This window comes from Ovis aries, chromosome 19 (genome assembly GCF_016772045.2).
Source record: "Ovis aries strain OAR_USU_Benz2616 breed Rambouillet chromosome 19, ARS-UI_Ramb_v3.0, whole genome shotgun sequence".
NCBI lineage: Eukaryota > Metazoa > Chordata > Mammalia > Artiodactyla > Bovidae > Ovis > Ovis aries.
The window spans coordinates 57,817,934-57,834,972 of record NC_056072.1 but is presented as its reverse complement, the minus strand read 5'-3'; the positions used below and the strand labels follow the sequence as shown (position 1 = coordinate 57,834,972).

The 17,039-nt window shown below is 59.2% G+C and overlaps 1 long non-coding RNA gene across 1 annotated transcript; it reads right to left on the bottom strand.

The window, feature by feature from the left end:
- Nucleotides 1-201: 201 nt before the first annotated feature.
- On the bottom strand, nt 202-3,375 carry LOC121817280 (uncharacterized). The gene is made up of 2 exons (XR_006057120.2): nt 3,252-3,375; nt 202-2,555 (listed from the first exon to the last, which is right to left on the bottom strand). It is a non-coding gene; the product is annotated as an uncharacterized LOC121817280 (long non-coding RNA).
- Nucleotides 3,376-17,039: the final 13,664 nt, after the last annotated feature.

The window sequence follows — 17,039 nt, the reverse complement described above, 5'->3', positions numbered from 1 at the left end:
CTCTGTCTCCGTTTCTCCAAATTCCAGGGACATTGCTTGTCAGTCTGCCCCACTGCCTGGGACGGCCTTGGGGGCAGAGGGCCTGTCTCATCTCTGTCTCCCCAGCACCCAGACCAAGGCCAGGTATACAGTAGGTGCTCTATAACTGTTGATGAGAGAGAGAGAGAGAGTGAATGAATAAACGGTAAGTGAATGGAAGGATGAAGGAAGCTATTTTGTTAAACTTTATTGCAGTATAGTCGCTTCGCAGGGTTGTCTTAGTCTCCGCTGTACGGCAGAGAGAATATGCACAGATTCTTTCTTTAAATTTTTTCCCGTGTAGGTCATTACAGAATAATGAAAAGAGATCCTTATGCTGTTTGGTAGATCTTTATGTCGAATCTACAAATATGGTAAATAACGAACTTATTTACAAATAGAAATGGGGTTACAAGTATCGAAAGCAAACTTAATGATGACTGGGGGGAAAAGCGAGGGGCAGGGGGGCAAGCGATGAATGGGAGACTGGGATGGATATAAATACACTGCTGCTGCTGCTGCTGCTGCTAAGTCGCTTCAGTCGTGTCCGACACACTGCTGTGTGTGAAATAGATAGCTAATCAAAGTCAGGCTTTGACGTTAGACAGGCCCAGTTCAGGGTCTGGGTGGCCCGTGGCCCTGGGGCTGCAAAGCCCCAGACCTCAGCCTCCTCCTCTGTGGAGTTGCCTCTGCGTGCAGCCACCCTGATGGTGGACGGCTCAGGGAGCTCTCCGTGCTTCACGGAGCTGGCTGGCCTGGGGCTCAGCCCTTGCCTCTGCCATTTACCATGCGGGGGTTTGGACAAGGTGCTTGCTTGACTGCTCCGTGCCTCAGTTTCCCCATCTGCAAAATGGAGCCTAAGGACGCTCACCTCATAAGGCTGTTTGGAGGAACAAATGAGGCAAGGCATATAAGGTGCTCACAATAGAATGTGGCAAGCGGACAGCGCCAAACACAGCTTGCTTCGTCAAGCCACCGGTGACGCACCAAGGCACGTGGTGTGTGCATCGCCCTGGCCAGGGCATGGGGCTGCGCTCCCAGCCCCTTCCTCCATCCTGTGGCCCAGGAGGGGTGCTGCAGGGACGCAGCAGGGCAGAGGGGGCTCTAACTAGCTGCCAAAGCCGCAGCCCTGCTCTGAGGAAACATCCCTGGGTCCAACACTGCAGGACTGATTCCAGACAGAAAGCCCACGTAGCCCTCGAATTCACTGCCCTCGTCAGCAACACTGGCCTTCGCTTCAGAATCCTTGAGGAGGAAGACATCAAGCTTGTCTGGCTGTGACGGGACTTCAGCATAACAGTTTCAGCCTCCGAGCTCGGTTCCAGAAGTCCCTTTTTGACATGCTCCTTTGAAATCCCAAATCAGGGTGTCCCCTTCCACTTGGCAAGGTTGATGTTGCTGTGAGAAGGATGAATTTAGGTGCCCTCTTTTTTTTTTTTCTTTTGAGCTCTAAGTTCTAAGCAATGGACCCAACTCATATGCTTTAATCCCTTCAGGCCCATGACAAGAGTGTCCCTCCCGATAGAAGGAGGAGACTGAGGCTCAGAGAGGTTGCCAAATGTGCCCAGGGTCACCCAGCACACAAGCAGAGTCCAGAGTTGAGCCCACACATGTGTGATCCCAAAGGCAGTGCTCTTCACGGCTGTTCTCAGCGCTGGCCACGTGTCGGGATCAAATGAGGAATGTGACGATGCTGGTTCTGGCCTGTGGCCTGGGTGTCAGTGGTTGCTGTTGGGTTTTCTGGTGTTTTGTTGGCCGTGCAGGGTCTTGGTGGTAACATGCGGGATGTTCAGTCTTAATTGCTGCATGTGGGGTCTAGTTCTCTGAAAAGGTGTGGAACCCCGGTACCCCTGCCTTGGGAACATGGAGTCTTAGCCACCGGGCTGACAGGGATGTCCCCGGGCATTAGTTTTTATAAGGTTCCCCGGTAGATCAGCCAGGCAGCCAGGCTGGCAGGACAGATCCAGAGGATGGACCCACATGCCCAGGGAGAGACGGAGCCTATGAGATGGTAACCCGGAGCCCCTGAAGCCCCAGAGACAAGGTCATCATTCAAGCCCAGACCCCAGGCTGAGGACTTCCGGACAGCTGCACCACCATCCGGAGTCAGATGGAGGCAGCAGGGGCAGAGCCTCTTCCAGGAGCCGCTCCTGGGCCGGAGGCCTGGCCGCGACCCCCAGACCCGGCTTGGGCCCCTCGCCCCATCACAGCTCAGCCCAGGCCTGACTCTCCGACCTTTTATTCCTGTGCGAGCAGTGGGAGGATTTCTTCAGACAAAATTTGGGGAATTTGGCTTGAGCGGACTTTGACTCAGGCCCATTCCTTCCGACATTCCAATGAGATGTCTCTGACCCCACAGCCTCCCGCCCAAAGCTCCTCGGAAATCCACAAATGCTGAACCTGGTGGCTCATCCCCAAGGAGAGCGGATTCCACAGCCTCCAGGAAGGCGCCGACGTCCAGTCCTGTTTCTGCGGGTTCCCAACTGAGAGGCCTTGGGATGGTGGTTTACCTTATCTGGGAGTCTCAGTCTCCTCATCTGTAAAATGGACACCTACTTCACATTCATAGAAGATTACAAGAGAGGATGCCACACTCTTCGCCAGTGTCTGGTGTGCAGGATTCACACCCCACGTGGCCTGCAGCTCTGACCCTGTCGTGGCCCTGCTGTCAGAGACTGACCCCAGGCGGCCGTCCTATAGGTCAGAGGCTGGTTACCCCAGTACACTGCCGTCCCCTTCCCCCTAGCCGTCACACCAGCTCCAGTAATACAGTGAGCCTGGCCAAGAGACCCACTGGGTACCACCCCCCACAAAGCTCTCCCTCCATCCCGACTGCCACCCTCATCCAGGCCCCCAGCAGGCCTCATTCCTCCAACCCGCCTGCAGGCTCAGCCCCTTGAGTGCACTGCCCACCCAGCTGAAGTTGCAAAGCACTGCCATCATCTGTCACGCTCCTCCCCAGCTGCCCAGGCCCTCCTGCTCAGCCAGCCTCCAGCGTCCTCTTGGGCCCTGGCCACAGGCTCTCCATCCCCTCTGGCCTCTGTGGCGTGCCCCGCCCCCCGCCCTGCACCTCTTGGCACTGCCCAGGTGCGCCAAGCTCTCTCCTGCCTCTGAGCCTCGGCACACGCTGCTTCCCCTGTCTGCTGGATACCCTTTCCCCATCCTGCCTGCTGGTCAACTCCAGGTCATGCTTCGGCTCAACTGGCAGGAGCCTTTGAGTTTCTCCAGATTACCTGGGCTTCCTGACAGCTCAGTGGCTGGGTTCCAAGAGCGAGTGTCCCAGAAGAACCAGGGGGGTGGTGCCTTGCCGCTATGACCTGCCCTGGAAGCCTCCCAGCATTGTTCTGTCTTTGCCACAGACTCAAGGGAAGAGAACGCAGGGACTTTACCCCTCAAAGAGAGGAGTGTCATGTCATAAGACGAGCTCGTGCAAGGGAAGGCGTAGCTATTCTTGCAAAACCAAGGGCAAAAAGAGGGCAAAGGAAAATGACAGAGGTCAGCGCCCAACTGGGGCCACCTGTGTGGGGTCAGGTGTCCACGACCTCACTGGCTTACTGCGGCTCTGACTCGGTCAGGAAAGCTTAGCGGTGTGAGTCTGGTCAGCAAAGCGCCTAAGGAGCCGGGGGAAGCTTTCTGTCCGTACTGGAGATAGCCCCAGTTCAAAGCTCTGGGTGTTAGTGGCCTCGAAAATCTCCCTGCAGGGCTGGAACAGGAGGAGGGGCCACAAGTGATTTCAAGAGGCTTGGGCAGGGACGAGGGGGTAATGGTCTCAGTACACCTGGCCCACTGGGGATCACGTCCTCTGAGGGTCGTCAGGGGAAAAGGCTCCGCCTGGTGCCCAAGGCCTGGAGTGTTCTGGGGGGGACGTCCCATGGGTCCTGCCACGCATACCCTCCTTGCGGAGGCGACAGAAGGGAATTGCGGGGCGGGGCAGAGGGTGCTGGCGTGAGCAGAGCCAGCATCAGGGTTCCTCTTTTCTTCACCCTGGGATCTCGTTCCTCTTTCCTTTTGCCAGCTGGGCCCGGATAAATCATATGTCCAGAACGTGAGGGCTCGCAGGCCCCACGGAGGGGGGGCCATCACTTGCGGCCCCTCCTCCTGTTCCAGCCGCTGACGCGCTGTTCTGGCGGTCACAGCCGTTGCTCCATCACCCTTGGGCTGCATCACGTGGGTCTCCGGGCCTCCAGCGCTGACACCTGCCGCGTCTTGTTGGCCATCGTAGGTGAAGACCTGTGACCCGGAGCACACACAAAAGTGGTTCGTGAAGACAGTCTGACGGGCTGGATGGTTAGCCCTGGTGCTTGATAGTACAAAACTCCAATCCAAGAGGAGAGCGAGTGTGCGCGAACCTTTTGCTGAGCATTTACTGAGCGCCTCCTGGGTACCAGGGCCCAGGAAGCACCGTGGACATGCTGATGCCGGGACATATGTGGGCCCTACCCTTGAGGGCTCACTAACTGGACTATTCCAGAAACAGCAGGTGAGGCCTAAGCAGAGGAAAATGAAGGAGAACTGGCCAGATGCGAGGGGGGAAGGGTGCTTTCCCGACAGAGGGAACAGCGTACACAGGGCCCAGGGGCCAGAGAGGGGAGGGACTTCAGGAATATAGAGTCTGAGCACAGACGGGAAGCTGGAGGGGGTGGACAGTGAGCTGTCCTTGTTCAGTCACTCAGTCATGTCCGACTCTCTGCGACCCCACGGACTGCAGCACGCCAGCCCTCCCTGTCCATCACCAACTCCCGGAGCTTGCTCAGACTCATGTCCATTGAGCTGCTGATGCCCTCCAACCATCTCATCTTCTGTCGTCCCCTTCTCCTGCCTTCAATCTTTCCGCACATCAGGGTCTTTTCCAATGAGTTGGCTCTTTGCATCAGGTGGACGAAGTATTGGGGCTTCTTCAGCTTCAGCATCAGTCCTTCCAGTGAGTATTCAGGACTGATGTCCTCTAGGATCGACTGGTTGGATCTCCTTGCTGTCCAAGGGATTCTCAAGAGTCTTCTCCAGCACCACAGTTCAAAACTTACCAGCCACGATCTCCGCTCATCAAGACTGAATCCTGAATGCGATTGGAAAGCCGTCTCAGTTCACCCAGGAATGGAAGCTGAAATGCAGGGCATCCACCACATGCCTGGTGCAAGCCAGTTGCTTTTCTCTTTTTTTATTATAATTTTTAAATTAATCATGTAATTAAGTTCCACCTTTCTTGAGATCTAATTGACGTATGCTGGTTGTTTTTCAAACTCTCTGATTTCAGAATTCCCGTTTCACAGATGAGGAAACTGAGGCTCTGAGAGGCACAGAGACCGGCTCAGAATTTCCCAGTTAGGAAGCTGAGCCCCAGAGTTCAAACACAGCTATCAGTTATTCCATTACCACCACGCCCCCAGCCTCACACTAGACACCCCCTCCCCAACCTGAGCAGGACTCACCCACCGCACCTGGGCCTCCTGGCTGTGCCAGGCTCTACATCCCAGCAGGCTGGTGGAGACAGGCGTGGGCAGAGCACATCTGCAGGCCGAGAGCCCCTCCTGCCAGCCCCCAGGCCCTCACCAGGAAGGGAGCTTGCAGGGGTGCGAGTGACGACCTCGAGAGCCAGGCGCAGGCTGGGGGCCGGCCCGCTCCACCCCACGCCCCCCCCCCCCCCCCCCCCCCCCCCCCCCACCCCCCCCGCCAAGACGGCGTTGTCAGTCTCTGCCCTCCTCTGACGCACCTACAAGTTCAGGGCCAAGACTTATTACGGAAAAGGTAGGGCTGCGGACGGCGGACACGGCGCGGTCAGTGGCTGGAGATGATGCCAGCCTCCAGGAGGGGGGCTGGCTGCCGCCACCTGAGCACCGTCTCCTCCAACGGGAACTCTTCCACACGATTAGAGACTCGGGGTGTGTCTGTCTGTCCCGGTGTACTGTCGCCTGGGAGGACAGAGAGACTCGATCCCACGGGGGCGGGGATGCAGAGCTGGACAACCTGGGCTTGGCCACTCACCTCGGCAGGGCCTGGAGACGGTGACTTTACCTGTCCGGGCCTCTTTCCAGGGAAGGAGGGAGGAGCATAGTGTTCCGCTCCTGAAGCTTGTGAGTATGCTGGGGAGTAGTACAGGAGAAGCGCTCGTCCCCGCAGGTGCCCAGGACGGCGAGCCATTGCTGCTGCTAGCGCTATTAGAAGTGAAAGCGTCAGTCACTCATCAGGGTCCGGCTCTTTGCAACCCCATGGACTGCAGCCCATGCTGCAGAGAACAGGCTCCTCTGTCCGCAGAATTCTCCAGGCAAGAATACTGGAGTGGGTTGTCAGGCCCTCCTCCAGGGGATCTTCCCAAGCCAGGGTTTGAACCCGTCTCTCCTGCGTTTCAGGCAGATTCTTTACCATCTGAACCACCAGGGAAGCCCAGCAGTGTTATTAGCATTTCATCATCGCCGTCATCATTGAGCCCTGAGCCTTTAAGATCCACGCGGACCCGAGCAGGCGCCCTATGATTCTGCGCAGTGACTCAGTGACAGCCAGCCTCCTTGAGGCGGAACCGGGGGCTGCGGCCTGAAGGGGTGAGGGAGCCGGGTGTGAGCCTGTCAGTCCCCACCTTGCTGTGTGACCTTGGCAAGTCCAGCGCCCTCTCTGGACCTCCATCTGCTCCTTGATCACGGGCAGACGTGCACGAAGGCCCTCCCAGCTCTGTGGCTCTGTGACTAAACTTGTTAAGGGCACCTGCTGTGGGCCTAGCCCAAGGCCAGGTGCTTGGTGGGGACTTGATATCCGACGTGTAGGGGGCTTGGGACCCCTGGGCCTCCCAGTCGCTTGGAGGGGTGCCTGTTTTCTGAGAAGGAGGGATTGGGTCTTGCTGGTTATTTGGTTCCGCAGTGTGCACCCTTCCACCCCCAGCAGCCTGAGGTCCATGCTCCTTCCCTGCTTTGCGAAGCTCCAGCCTTTTGGGACCAAGCCAGCCCTTCCTCTTTCTTTCACGCTCAGGTCAGCGCCACCTCCTCCAGGAAGCCTTCCTTGCTGAGTTAGTTGCCTTCCTGGGCCAACCTCGGGGGCTCCTCTCATAAGATGACACCCTGACTGGGCAACCTAACCAACAAGCAACCAACTTGTTGGCAAGTAACCAACACACCTGAGCCTCTGTTTGGTCAACTGTTACGTGGGGGACGTTCAGCGTCATCTCAAAGATGAAAACAACGTGGATGGAGAACCAAGCACAGCCCTCGAGGAGGCTCTCGGTGTGCGAGAGCCCTTCCCTTCGCTGACCTAACGCCTTCCGTCCTCCCGACCTCGCTGAGGCCCGGCGCAGGGCGGGGCGTCCTGCACACCTTTGCAGAGGCTGTCCTGTCCTTCCAGCAAACTGAAAGCAGGTCTCTGCTCAGAGCTCTGCCAGGCAACAGAGTCTCGCGGAAGTCATCAGCGCAAAGCTGTATTCTGTCTTGATTGCGTCCGTGTTTCTGGTACCTTTCGCTCATAGCAGCTGTTTCTCAGATGTGATGCGGCTTTTCCGATCTAAATACGCTGACCTCGGCTACAGTGTCCGGCAGTAGAGGACTTGAGCTCAGGAGCCCTGGGCCCTCGGTCCCGGTTCAAATTCCATCTCTGCCCCGCCATTGCCCTGCCTTCAGGAACCCCGTCGGGCCTGGGGGCTGTTATGAACGTTGATGTGTGTGCAGTGCCCGGAGCCTGGCCCAGGGCGTGTTCAGGGTTACCCCTTGCTGTGGAGACTGTTTATAAAGGGACTTGACGCAGAGAGTGCTTGGGGCTTGGCCTGGCGGCTGCAAACCTTACACCCAGCCTGCCTCCCTCTGCGGGGCCTGCTGCTGCCTGCCCACCTCCCTAGTGAGCCCCCGGCTGCATGGAGTTTAATCTCCCGGCCTATAAACACGCAATCATGTTTCCCAGGCTTTGTCCTGTTACTTGCAGCCGTTTTCAGGCCCTGCGCACTCCTCCCACCCTGAGTCCCAAGCCCCCCCTGATTCCCCCTGTCCCTCACCCATGCCTCAGTTTCCTCATCTGTGAGGTGGGAGAGGGGGGAGGTGGGCAACAGACCAGCTGTCACCCCACAAACGGGCCTCACGCTGTGCTGGGTGATGGCGCAAACCCTTGATGGCGGGCCCCCAGAAGACGCCGCTGATCCCCGCATCCTCCTCCACTCACTACCCGTCCCCCTACCTGGGACCCTCCCCCAGAACCCCCTCCCGCTCTCTGCTGTCCCCCTACCCCCCGGGTCTGACATTCCACACTATGGAACCCAGGACTTCACCCGCCATCTGGCGGGTGGACTGGGGCCAGGAAGGCTGGCAGAGGCAGGCCAGCCTGGGGGTTAGCTGCTCACGTGCCTCCACCTGCCTCGGTTTCTGCATCTGTAAAATGGGAACAGTAGTGCTCGCCCACTCTTGCCGCTGTCCTTGTGGGGCCCGGCGCCCCCTCGTGCTCCCGCGGCTGTGTGACTGGCACTGCCATCGGTGAGAGACGGGAGGCGGCCCTGCCTTCTGCAGGTGCTGTCTGGCACCGTGTTGGCTATCAGCAGAGATGGAAAACCCACCGCCTCCATCGCTGCCCGCATGTAGCTACTTGGGCAGGGCGGCTGGGCACCTCTTGTGTCTTGTCACCCCTCTCCACGGAGGCTGGAGCGGGGGGGGGGCGGCACGGCTTCCAGCCCCACCTCTGAGTGTCTCCTCACCACCCCTGCCCCACGCCCGGTGCTCGGGCCTGTGGCTCCCCCAGACCTGCTCCCACCGGGGCTCCAGCCCCAGACCTCCTGGGCCAGCCTGGCCCGTCACCTGCTGAGCTCTCCCTACTCCTGCCCCAGCACCTCGGGCTTTCTGAACAGGGCTGGGGGCCGGGGTCGGCCGGGCTTGGTGTGGACCCCGTCTCCACCACCCATGTGCTGCCCAGCCTTGGCCGAGCCACCCATCTTCTCATAGCCTTGGGCTCCCCCAGCCCGGAATGGCAGGGTCATGATGGAGATCAAGGAAGCATGACTTACGGAGCGATCTCCAGGCACCCAGCCAGCATTTCGCCCGCATGACCTTGTTTTCCCTTCCCGATGTCGCCGTGACGTGGGCAACGCCTAGTGTTCATGGGCGATGGCGTTGCCAAGCACTGTTCCCAGCGCGTGAATCCATTTAATCCTCGGGACAATGCCGTGCGCGTGCGGCTAGCGTCATCCCGGTCACGCATCAGGGGACTGAGGCAGGGCGGCAGACTGACAGATCCAGGCGGGCGGGCTCCAGAGCGCACGCCCTGGGCCCACGTGGGTGACATGACCTCTCAGGAGACCCGCAGAGGGGGAGTGGCTTGTCCACGTAGGTGGGGCACAGCAGAACGGAGCTCAGGGTTGGGACAGTCCAAACCCTACACCTGTGAAGCCGGGCACCTGGCTGAGCCTCTGCAGAGCGATTGACTCGGGGTTCCACTCACTGAGGGGAGGTCACTCCCCAGGAATCCGCAGGCTCCTCGTAAGGGCCCCGAGCCTTCCTGCTTGGGGTGGAAGTGAGCTGTGAGCAGAAGCCACCCCCCTACCCACCGGGGAGCTCCTTAACCATAGAGACTTCGGCTCATTCATCCGTCCGCTTACCTACTGGCTCATCCTTCCAACCATCCACACACACACACCATCCGTCTGTCCAAGCATCCGTCCATCACCCACCCACACACCCATGCATCTATTGCCCATCTCCCACCCTGCCTTCCACCTGTCCACTCGTCCACACACCTAAGCTCCCATCTGTCACCCGCTGCCCACGCTTCCTTCCATCTCTCCACCCATTCACACGTCCGTCCACCTGCTCATCTCTCCACCTCTGTGCATCTACTCACCCGTCCTTCCGCCTGCTCATCCGCTCTCCCTGCCTTCTTTCCCGCCTTCCTCCCGTCGCGCATTCATCTCTTCATCTTTCCAGCCAGCCAGTGCCTCTTCTGTGCGAGACGCTGTGCTGGGCAGTGCTGAGAACTTGGGTAAATTGTCTACAGTCCCTCCTATGCAGAACTTACTCCCTAGGAAGGGAGTTTGACTTACAATTCAGCGTCAGAAATGCCATAACTGAGGCAGCATGAAGGGCCGTGATAGACCAGGGAAGCAGAGGACTCTGCTTAGGGATCAGGGAAGACTTGCTGGAAGAGGTGTCCTTTGAAGGATATTTGTATGAGTCAGGGCTCTCCAGAGGAACAGAATCAGTAGAAAGTAGGGATAGAGAGAAAGATTTAAGAAATTGGCTCATGTGAGTATGGAAGCTGGCGAGCTCTCCATCTACAGATTGGGCCAGCGGGCTGGAGTCCCAGGGAGAGCTAGTGTTACCGTTCAAGTGTGGAAACCATCTACTGGAGAATTCCCACTGCTCAGTGGAGGTCAGTCTCTCTGTGCTCATTCGGTCTTCAACTGATTGGACGAGGCCCACCCACATAATGGAGGGCAATCTGCTTTACTCAAGGTCTGTTGATTTAAACGTGACTCTCATCCAGAAGCACCTAGAAGAACAGCTGACCATATATTTGGGTACCATGGCCCAGCCAAACTGACCTAAAGTGAACCATCACAGCACTCAACACGCAAAGGAACTGGGGTTTGAAGCACTCTAGGCGGTGAAAACGACTCTTCCGTTGCCCAGAGGTGGGGTGTGGCTTTGGGACAGCGGGTCCTGCTCAGGGTAGATAATGTGGGCACCGAGACCAGCGAGTAGGTGGTCCCATCCTGGCACCTAGGAGGGGGCAGGGGCTGAGTTCTGAAGCTGGAAAAGATTGAGGGCAGGAGGAGAAGGGGGCGACCAATGGTGAGATAGTTCAACAGCATCACCGACTCAATGGACACGAGTCTGAGCAAACTCTGGGAGCTGGTGAAGGACAGGGAAGCCTGGTGGGCTGCAGTTCTTGGGGTCGCAGAGCTGGACGTGCCTGAACAACAACAAGAGGCAGACCTGGTGGGTATAGGGTTGCTGCGATTTAGGGGATTTAGGGCAGATTGCCCTGCCCCTCCATTCCCCTCCCCAACCCCATGCCCTGCCAGGCCCAAGCTGGATGTGGTGGGCAGGCCAGAGGGCCTGGCAGGCCGGGCTGCTCAGCTGCCATTTCCAGCTGCTCCGGCCTGGGGCCCCCGTGCCTGCTGTCGGCGAGAGGCAGCCCTGGCCAGGCTCCCCATGCCCGCCTCGCTCTGATCTCTCTCTCACCCCCACCTCCGCGCCTCGACCCGTGGACCTCCTCTGGTCTCTCTGCGTCCATGCCTCGCTGTGTCTGCCTCTCTTCTCTCCCTCTGCCCATCCCTGAGATAGGCAGGGCAGACATCAGTGGCTCTCTGCCTCCCAGACATCCAAGCATCCCCAGGACAGAAACTAGCCTGCCAGAAGCATCTCAGAGACCACCCTGTCCAACAGCCGGGACTCCTGAGGCCTTTGCATCCTGCCCAGGGTCGCTCACCAGTCTCAAGGGGGTAGGGAATGCCTCTCCCCACCCCCCACTGACCCCCTTCCCTCCAGCTCCAGCGGCAGCTAAACCTAGAAACAGCAGTTAAATCCCAGGCATGCAGGAGGGGCTGGTTGCCAAGGGCCAAGGACTCTGCTAGGTGAAAACTAGGCTCCTTGCAAGTCTTAGAGCAAGAGAACCACAGGCAACCCAGGAGAGGTGGTCGGGGCGCTGCCGCCTGTGGGCCTCTGTCCCTCGGCCTTTGTGACCCTGACCACTCTTGGAGGCCAGGGCTGGGGCCTGGCTGGGACGTCGCGACCCGGCCCCTCTCGGACCTGCACCCTCAGAGGCACGCACACGCCCTGCACTTCTCTCTGCCTTGGGCCCACAGTCTGTGGCCCAGGAACATGAAGCTCTAGCTGGGTGGCCTTGGGCAAAGCAGGCCCCCTCTTTGTAAGGACGGAGCCAAATCCCCTCCTGGGCAAAACTCTGGGGACCACCAGGTGCCAAGTTCCTGGCATTAGTCTCCGTGTGCCTTGCTTTTCCTCATCTGTAAAATGGGGAGACTGGCATGTACTTCCTGCTTTCCTAGAGCAGCTGTGAAACCGAGGGAGTCCGTGGTAGGAGTGCCTCGAACAGTGATGCCGAGCGCGGGGCCGCGGCCCTGATGCTGCTGTAATTCCTATTCCTCCCCGACCCCGGCGAGACACTGAAGACGCTGATCCCAAGTGTGTCCGCTCTGGAGACACGTCTGATGCTCTGATCTCACTACCAGGGCCTCCCCATTGGGCAGGAGGCCTGGACGCTCGGCTTAGCTGTGGCTCGCTCCATGCCTCAGTGTCCCCCATCCGGGTCAGGATTGCGTCCCAAAGCTTCTTCCAGCTCTGACATGATTCGTATCTGGGAGATTCTGGCAGGAGTCTCAGCCCACCTATTAAACCCGCACTGTTGGCCCCAAGAGCGGCAGCGGCAAGGTCAGACCCAGGCTGTGATCCTCTCGGAGGTGGCAGGGAGGGTGGGCCTTGAATCACCTCTCGATGGGTCGTCCTGAAGGCACTGGGGGCCTGGGGGGGGCGGAAGAAGACGGAGGCTTACATAGACGAACCAACAGGATCGGGGTGGAGGGACCCTGGCACTTGGTGACACTCCAGATAAAGTGTCCCACCGGACCTGCTGCAGGCGGAGCCCCGAGCCGCCTCTGAGGGTGACCTGAATTGGCTCCTGGGCCCAGGTTCTGCCTGTGTCCAGCCAGCGCCTCCTGCCTGAGGCTCCCCTGGCAAAGGCCGCCGCTGACAGGATGCTGAGGGCTGAGGGTCTGTGGTGGGCGGGTGGGTGGAGGGCCGTGGAAACTGAGAAGCCGCTGCCTACCCACGGGCCGTGGAGGGCGGAGGCGGAAGGGGAGGGGTTTCTCTGCCCTCAGCCTTGGGGCAACGTGCCTGAGCATCTGGGGCCTGAGCTCACTGACCCTGATGGTGTCCACGGCTGCATCCCAGGGCCCGCCCAGTGTGGGGACCGTGCCAGCGGCCAGCGGCCCTGGCCACCAGCATGCCCACTGAGGCCTGGGCAGGGCCGTGCCCTCTGCCCAGATCATAGGGGAGAGAGGTGGGCCACCTTCCTGAGGGCACGCAAGGGTCAGGGGAGGAAACAGGTGCAGAGAGAGCAGGGTGGCCCAGCGTGGCACTGCCGGCACGCGCTGTCTGACGGAAGCCCTGTCTGCCGCCCCCTCTGCCCCGTTCTCATCACCGCTGGGCCCTCACGGCTCCACCGAGCATCTGGCCCAGAGCAGGGGCCCCACGAATGTTTGTGGAACGAATGAATGATGCGCCAATTGATCAGTCTGGGGAAAACCGGAATAGAAGCACCTCAAGACCCTTTAAGATCAGACGCTCTGAACAAGGCTCAGGGCTCCCTCTGAGCACGTACCACGATGTCTGCACAGTCTCAATGGAGCCGGGTTCTGGGATGTTGGACTTGTGCTCTGAACCTGAAAGTGTTAGTCGCTCAGTCGTGTCCAACTCTTTGTGGCCCCAAGGGCTGTAGCCCGCCAGACTCCTCTGTCCATGGAATTTTCCAGGTAAAAATACTGGAGTGGGTAGCTGTTTCCTTCTCCAGGGGATCTTCCCAACCCAGGGATCGAACCTGGATCTCCTGCATTGCAGGCAGATTCTCTACTGTCTGAACCACCAGGGAGCAGGTACCATGATTATCCCCAAATTACAGGCGAGAAAACCAAGGCTTCAGGTGGAGTCTGCCTCAGAATGGGCTTCTTCGGCAATCTGGGCAGGAGGGGTCTTACGCAGCCAGGTGGTGCCCCTGACTTGTGTGACTGCGGTGACTGTGGTGGAGAGCGGCCCGTCAATGGGGTTGGGGCTGGGGTGGTTCCCCACTGTCTCTCCACCGTCCCAGTGAGCGTCACGTCAAGGTTCCCTCTTGGCCACCTCCTGAGGGCTGAGATTGCCGCAGGGCTTAGCCTGGCTGTGCGGTCTCTTCTGCTCAGGGAATTTTATATAAAGGACTCTGCTGAGCCCCATCATTTGGGACTCAGCAGGAGAGTTTCTGCCCCTTAGAAACGGACTATCGCCAGACAGGCCCCTTAATCTCACTGAGCCTGCTTTCTCATCTGTGACATGAGAACCAAAAATCACATCCATCTGAAGCGGTGGGAGTGAAACAGGAACAGCTGTTTGAGTAAGAGCCTTTCCGCAGAGTTCTATACAGCAGTGAAGAAGGACTGTCCTGAGGTGCAGGTAGCGACTCGCTGAATCTCAGACGCACACTGCGGAGGGAGAAGAGGCAAGCTCCAGGAGACCGAGCTCCTGCGGTCCTCTCTCTATAAAAACAGAAGACACAAGCAACCTTTGGTGTAACACAGACGCAAGTATTAACAGGTAAAGAGTAACAATACATTTGAACAAGAAACACCCAGTTCAAGACCTGGTTATCTCTGCGAAGGCCGAGAGGCGCCCAGAGGTGTGTGTTCAGCTTGCCTAGGGTGCCCGACGTCTCAGCGCCCGTTGTCCCGCCTGTGCTTCATGCAGGCGAGTGACTCAGGAGGACGGGACCAGCACAGCGGCCAAGGAGAGGGAGAGCAGGGTGCTTCACTGCTCTATTTTGGCAGGCGTTGCTTCGCAGTTGCCTGAGCCTTTGGGCGCCTGGCCTGACCTCACTGAGCTCAGTCCTCTCGTCTGTGAACAGGGACACCCCCGCACGGAGGGTGGCACGGACTCGGTGCAGTCATGCCCCTAGGACCCTCGGGACATTGCCTGCCTCGCCCAGGTGCCCGTTCAGCCCCAACGGCCTTGACCACTACTTTCTCTGCAAATATGGGGCACAGAAGAGGGGAAGCCTGTACAAGGCTGTAGGACTCAGGACTCTGAAGCTGAGGCGGCCCCCAGGCCCCCAGGAGCCCAGAGTCTCCGCAGCTCTCCCCGTGGAAGGAGGTCAGGCCTGGGGACATTTTGCTTCACTTCAATCCGCAAAAATCCCTTCCCATGTGACTCATGGGCCCCCATAATCGGTCATAAGGTTGACTGTAAGCACGGAGGCTGAGCCACACGACTCCACGCCACCCTCCTCCCATGGTGTGAAGCCCTGGGGGTGGGGGCGGTCTCCTGCCTGGTGGAGGACATGTCGACCAGCACATCCCAGAGAGCCAGGCCACAGGCGCTGGGCCAGCATCTGCCTGGCCCCGGGCACCCACTTACAAGGCTCGGGAGTAAGTCTGGTTACAAGGACCTTAGCCAGTCCTTCCAGCCCTGAGCCTCAGTTTCCTCAGCTGTCAAATGGGGATACGGTTGTGTGCTCACGGCCATCAGATGATGGCTAGACATGGCTTGGCCAGAACCGAGCGACTTTACTGACCATTAGTAACAATCTCAAGGGCATCTCCAGGCCCTGTCCCTGACTCAGGACCATACTGTGGAGCACCGGAGGTCTGTTTTGTCCACAGCTGGATCCCAGTGGCCAGCTCAGGCCACGGCACAGAGCGCAGCATGTGAACCATTGTGCTGGGGGCTGGGTGCCTCCGGGGGTGTGGGTCTGAGCCCCACATCTGCTCTGGCCCCTGTGTGACACTATCTATCCCCCACCTGCCCAGTTCCCCTGGACGTCAGAGCCAGCTCTCAAACGCCACCTCCTCCTGGGGCCCTCCCTGACTGCTGGGCCGGGAGCTTGCTCTCTCCTAGATCCTGCTGCCCTTCGTCCGAGGACTCCGGGCACATCAGCCATGTACGTGAGACCCTTGCCGAGGAGGTTCTATGTAGGGTTGTAGCTCATTCATCCTGCATGGCCCACAGAGCTTGCCCACCTAGCGACCCCTCTGAACGGATGGAGGTCTTTCTCTGCCCACCTCGTCCCTGCATGCCCAGGCCTAGCAAAGGGCCTGGTGCACACGGGCATGACTGGACGGTGGGCGTCTAGGCAGAGGTTCTGCCCTGCTCGTGGCAATCGATCACCCGTGTGCCTCCCAGGCGGGTCCCACGCTCTCCCCTCCTGACGGGAGCCCCTCCCACCACGCAGGGCTGTGCAACCCTGCAGGACATTGCAGAAATGACAGTGCGAGGCTTCTGAGCTTGAGTCATCGTGGCTTCTCAGGGGCCACTTCCTCCAGGGTCGGCGGCCTGTGCAGAGGACCCGAGGCCTCTCGCCAGTGGCTGATACTGCCGGCCAGCCCTGTGGGTCGGCCACCAGGAGAGTAGGGCCTCGAGCCCCTGTCAAGCCTCCTGGTGACAGTGAGCTCATGAGTGACAGCCCCCAAGGCCAGAATCACGTGGCCAAGCCACTCCCTAATTCCTGGCTGACAGAAAACACGAGCTGTGACCCGTATTTGTTGATGACAGAGGTAATGTGTAACAGTGATGGGTAACCAACCCAGGCAACCTCAGGCCAGAAGGATTCAGGAAGGCACCGCCCACAGGTCACGCAGGGGCCTGACCCTCACCCCTTGGGCCCTGGGCCAGGGAGGGGGGTGTGTGATGTGAGCCTAGGGACGGGGGAGGCCCCATCTGGGAACTTTCCATCCCCAGGAGGCAGGTCTGACCCTTGCCAACGTGGTTTGTCCCTCCGGGGTGAAGTGAGTGGCGCTCCCCGAAAGCAAGGAGGCCTCTCTGGTGATTCCTGGTGTCTGCGGGGAGGGATGGGAGTATTAATAGTCAGAACCACGGCAAGGCCTTGCAGGGTAGCCAGTTCAGACTCTTGTTCTGGTTTTTGTTTGTTTGTTTGTTTGTTCTTCTCTTTTGCAGCATCTGATCCCGCAAGTCACTGTTGCCCCAAATTCAGGCGCACCCAGGTATGACTGGGACATCTTCTCTGCCAGGCCCCAGGCTGGGCACTGGGAGCTGGGCACGCGGAAGTATGCAAGCCACAGCCCCTGCCCTCTGGGCGTTCAGCCCAGACAGGCCCACATGGGAGGCGGGGCTGCCAGCACCCCCAGGCCCTCCACTCCCACCCTGCAGCCCTGCTCCGCGCTGGGCTGTTGCCGTAGCCCCCTCATCGGCCTCCCTGATCCGTCCTTGCCCCCTACAGCCTCTTCTCCCAATAGAGCTCAGGGCTGTCCTTACAAACAGCGGATCAGACCACGTGACTCTCCTGCTCAAAACACTCCACTGACCGTGGTGGAAAACTTGCCTTAGCAGTGGGAAGTCCCGGGGCCA